Here is a 5,745-nt window from a genome sequence, read left to right as displayed (position 1 = left end):
GAAGGACCAAGCATTAGTGGAGATAGAGGTAAAAATAAATTCTGCTAGTTTTGTCATATCTCTGAAGAGAATTTTATGTTTTAGTCCACCCTCAACTTTCTATAGGAGTATTTGTGCATATGCATGTGCACATGTGCACACGTACATATCTTGAATCATATAAAACACTTGTGAACACTCACAATGTGCCAGGCACTAGGCATTGAGGGCATAAAATGACTAAGGTTGTGTCTCATTTGGTTCACATCAGGCACCTCTTAAAATAGCTGGACCTCAAGTACTTTTTAGCTTGAATCTTTACCACATGCTTCTCTTTTTCCTGGTCCCAGCCTCTTTAGGGCTCCTTTTTCTGTTTTTTCTTTTCCTCTTCACTTCTTTTTACCATTTCCCCCCACCTCTTGCTTGTGCTTTTTACTTTGAACCTGTTGAAAAATGAATGCAAATATCTACAGCTCATCCCTATAGATATCCCTGAGCTCCCCTTTGCCTGCTACAGTCACCCCAGACTGTGTTCTACCCTGGAGTTCCCTTCATGGCTCTAGTCCTGCAGCAGGCAGAAAGTCAGCACTGCTGATTTCCTTCTCCATTTCATCACTGTTACCATCAAACATCCCCAGGGTATCTACAAATCCCTCTCCCATCCCTTTTCTTCTTCCCCTCTTCCCCTCTACCCTGTTTGTTAGTTCTTTATCTCTCCACCCCCATCTCTTTAGCATCTATAAATCTTTTATTTTTCAGTGGCAATGAGTTTCCAGGCCACTCTATTCTTTTTCTCTGGGGTTTTATCTAGTTCTTTGATTTCTAGTCTATTCTCAACCAGATATCAAACGTGATCTACCTCTGGACAGCTAAAATATATATGTATCTATTTTCACTGCATGGATTTCATCAGATTACTTGTTTGCATGTACCTCAGAGTGCCTTCAGAGAATCAAGCCTACTCTTAATTATATACACTACTTGAGGTTATCATTGGTACTGATAAGCTCTGAATTCTCTCCTTTTGGCTTAGAGATGTATTTAAGAATTTGTTTTATAGTTACCTCTGTTCCTAATTCTGTTTTTCTTGGGCTGATATTAGAATGAGTTTGCATTTCCAGAGCACACATGAATTGTTGGCAAAGGGAGGGGGGAGCCTGGTGGTTGGGAGTGGAGGTGCCTGGATTCAGCCTCTGCAATTGGGAGGAGGGGCAAACTAGGGCTCTAAATGACCACAGATAATTCACAAAATAAATGATCCACAGGCTGATAATAAAGCGGCGAATGTGCTTTAAACACTGCGGCAGGCTTCAAGCCATGATGAAGTGTTTTTTGGAGCTGCTCTTGTCGCAGCTGTGAGGCTGATTTTCATAACAGAGCAGAGCAGTACTGCGGACACTAACTGGGCTGCAGAGGCCAGACTTTGGGGGGCCCCAGTGGGTCTAATGCATGGTGTTTAAAGGGTGGGGCAAGCCTCAGGCCATCAGAAAAAGTGGATTGAGAGTCAGAAGCCAAATGGGTAAAGGGGTCCTTAAAGCCAGGGCTTCTGGACAATTAACTTATTAACTGTAGATTTAATTTGGGGACTGGAAGGTTCAGAGATCTGAGTTCAGCCTCATCCACGTGGACTAAGATTTGGAGTAGGGCCTTAGGACCAGGCTGTAGAATAGAATTTAAGAAGGAAATGGAGACAGACAGACTCCATTTCAGATAGATACCCTGTTGTACTGCCTGGACTAATGCAGGGAAGTAGGAGGAAATAAGAAAAGGGGAATACATTTTAAGGAAATGCTGTAACTCAGAGGTTATACAAAAGCTTTGTGTTTAGCTCTAACATTGCCAAAGGGTTGCTAGTGAAGCTAATTTTGGTCCCACCAAGTGGTGAGCTAAAACTGCAGATAACTCATGTTTAATCAACTTTAAGATGCATGCTATTCTTTTCTTTGAACACAGGATGGGTCTTATAATCAATGGCATCTTACAATGGCTCTCAGCCATTTTTCATTTTGATGTTTTTGAAATTTAGATGTTACTTCCATTTGATGCCATTTTAGACTTGAAATGCACTACATGTCTTGCTTAAGTCAGGATGGCTCATGATGAGGACAGAACTGAGCTGCAGTGACTCTAGCTGTGAGGGGTTGAGCTAATAAGGATTGTTGTCCCTTTAGATTTTTGGCAGCCACATCTCACTGTTGGCTGGAATAGGGGTTATTATCAAACCACTCATCTATATGGTTCTTACACAGGTTGGTGTGAAGACAAAGATGCCTGTACTGCATTGTACAGCTGGTTCTTGGAACTCAAAGGTAGTCTCTTACATTCATTCTTGGTAAATTTCATTTTGTTTCATTGAACTCATCATTCTGTTCATTCACTCAGAAAACATTTATTGATACAGGTCTTTTGCTGGTTGCTGTGACACAGACAGTGCCTGACCTCCATATATTATGAAAGGAATAGAGAATAAAAGCACTGATAGATAAATGCCAAGTTAGAAGTATGTTTATAGTTAGGTAGAGACACATAAAAGGGGTACCCAGTCTAAGTTGGGTTTGGGAAGGATGATCCTAGAATGATAGATTCACTTAGTCTCTTATTAGTTGTTTGATTCTTCTGTGCCTCATTCTCTTTATCAATAAAATGGAAATAATAATATTATCCACCAATGGAATTGTAGGGGAAAAAAAGAGTTAATACATATGGAACTTAGAGAATACTTCCTTGGGTGTGATAAGGGTTATGTTAGTGTTAAATAAATCAAGGAAGGGTCTTTATCAACTTAAGCTTAAACATTTGAGCAGCTTCTTAAAAGATGATAATTTTTTTTAAAAGGCAGAACAAAATCTTCCAGGCAGTAAGAATAGGAAGAACATGGTACATTTTGAAGATTACAACCTTCCTAAGGAGCGTATAGATGTTGTATTAGCAATGATAGGAGAGGAAGTGATAAGGAAGGTGTCAAAACATGGGACTAGGCCTTGTTTGCCATGGTAATGGGTTTGGATTGGATCCTGAAAGAGAGGGAAAGCCTTTGAGGAATTTTAAGTCATAATAACCTACCCTTCAACCTATGAGGTAATTGAATCCCACTTTACAGATGATGAAGCTAGTGCAATGAAAAATTAAATAACTTGCCAATAGCTATGTAACTAGCAATAAACTGTGCTTGAATTTGAATCTAGGCTCCAGAGTGTGCATGTTTTACCACTATATCATACCACCTCTATGAGAATACAGACAAAAGTCAGGTTTCAGGTGAAAAACGATGAACTTAATTTTTGACCTGTTAGGTTTGTGATATTTGTGAGTTATTCAATGTTCATGTCCTATAGACAATTAGATATAAGGATGGGGAGTATGAAAAAAAGAACTGAACTTGATATTTAGATCTGAAAGTCAATCATGATTAGGATATAGAGTGAAAAACTAGAAATTGGTTAGTGAAACCTGGGAAACCCCAAAATCTATCAGGTGGGCAGAGAAAAAGGAGCTCACAGTGTTGATTAAGAATGAACAGCAAGACAATTAGGAAGAAATTCAGAGAGTAGGATAACAATCAAAATGAAGAGAATTTCAAGAGGGAAGCTGTAGTCAAAAGAGTCATATGTTGCAAGGAGGTCAAATAAATCAAAGATATAAAATGATTATTTAGGGGGCACCTGGGTGGCTCAGTCGGTTAAGGGTCTGCCTTCGGCTCAGGTCATGATCCCTGGGTCCTGAGATCGAGTTCTGCAATAGGCTCTCTGCTCGGTGGGGAGTCTGCTTCTCCCTCTCCCTCTGCCCCTCCCCTCTGCTCATGCTCTCTCTCTCTCTCTAAATAAATAAATAAGTAAATAAATATCTTTAAAAGAAAAGAAAAGAAAATTAAAAAAAGATTATTTAGGATTATGGGACTTTTGCTTCCAGTAAGATGGGGTAAACATACTTTTCCTTATTTCTCCCACCAAATATAGCAACCCCCCCTGTTAATTATTTGTAGAACAAAAATAAGACTCTACAAGGTGGAGAGAATACAGACCGTTAGAGAATTTGGACCCCAATGAATGAGAGAGGTGAGGCCTCCAGGGTTATTCTGTGCTTCATGTATCTCAGATTGGTTGTTGGAGAAGCCAACAACAATGGGCACAGAGCCCCACTTCCCTCCCCCCAAAACCCTAGTAAAGCCTGCTGTCTCCAGACAAAGGACTGGGAATAGGGAAAGGAAGCAAGGCAGAAAACTCCAATTAAACACCACAGAAAAATCTGTGGTCCTACCCCATCACTGTCAGCAAAGACCAAATAGGGAAAGTAGACTTGTACCCTGTAGCAAGGCACCCAGCCCTTCACTATCCCCTGCTAAGGAGATGTCAGAGAATGCTGAGTGGGGAGCTGGGATTTATACCCTCACCAAGAAGTAACAAGACCCCTCTTTCATGGGGTCAGTGAAAATCACATGGAGAGCTTGAATTTTCATTTCCACCTGGTGGTAATGAGGAACCTCACACTCTACTTGCTGGAGTGATGTCAGGGAAAACCTTGTGGCAAGTTGAGACTTTCAACAATGTTCTCCCTGAATATCACTAAAGGTCTTTAGAGAACCTGGATTTCAATTCTAGCATGGCAGTAATGATGTAGCACCCACTCTTCCATACCAGAGTGGTATCAGAGGAGAGCTGTAAAAGAAAATATTTAAATAAGATCCAGTCTCATAACACAATACCCCAAATGTCCAGTTTTCAATAAAAAATGACTCATCATATGAAGAACCAGGATGATCTCAACTTGCATGAAAAAGACTATCAGCAAATACTAACAAGATGACACAGATGTTAGAACTATCAAAAAAATTAAGTAGCTATCATAAAAGTTTATTTCAATGAACAGTTACAAACATGCTTGAAACAAATGAAAAAACAGAAAGTCTTAGCAAAGAAATGGAAATTCTCAGCAAAGACATGCAAGATATAAAAAAGAACCAAATGGAGATTTTAGAACTGAAAAATACAATAACCAAATACAGAAACTCAATGGATGGGCTCTGTTAACAGACTAGACAAAGGAGAGGAAAGAGTCTGTAGAGTTGAAAATAGAGCAATAGAAAATCCCCAATGTGAGTAATAGACCGAAAAAATTTTAAAAGCCTCACTAATTTCCATGCCATTGGAGTTCCAGAAGGAGAGGGGGAAAAAAAGGTGGGACTGGAAATGTATTTGGAGAAAAAAAATGGCTGAAATTTCCCCTAATTTGGCAAAAACCATAAACCTATAGATTCAAGGTGCTAAATGAACTCAAAACACAATAAAAGAAATGCATGCCAAGACACATTGTAGTCAAACTTCTGAAAACTAAAGACAAAGAAAAACAATCTTTAAAGCAGCATAGGAAAAGAACGTATTTCCTAAAGGGGGAAAAAACCAATTAGAATGAGAGAATTTCTCAAAAACAAACAAACAAACCTATGGAAGCTGGAAGAAAATGGCAGGAGATTTTTTTTTTTTAAGAGCTGAAAGAAAACAACTGCTGTATCAGAAGCTAGTGAAAATATCCTTTAGATATGATGGAGAAATAAAAACATTCTTAGAAGAATGAAACTAAGAGAATTTGTGGCTAGCAGACCTATTTAAAAGAATAGCAAAAGAATGCCATCAAAAGGAATGAAATCTTGCCATTTACAACAATGTGGATGGAACTGGAGGGTATTATGCTGAGCAAAATAAGTCAATCAGAGAAAGACATGTATCATATGATCTCACTGATATGAGGAATTCTTAATCTCAGGAAACA

This window comes from Callorhinus ursinus, unplaced genomic scaffold (genome assembly GCF_003265705.2).
Source record: "Callorhinus ursinus isolate GAN/ISIS: 27379988/994484 unplaced genomic scaffold, GSC_fseal_2.0 scaffold16, whole genome shotgun sequence".
NCBI classification, from domain to species: domain Eukaryota; kingdom Metazoa; phylum Chordata; class Mammalia; order Carnivora; family Otariidae; genus Callorhinus; species Callorhinus ursinus.
The sequence above is the reverse complement of the archived record's forward strand: the minus strand, read 5'-3'. Positions refer to the sequence as shown.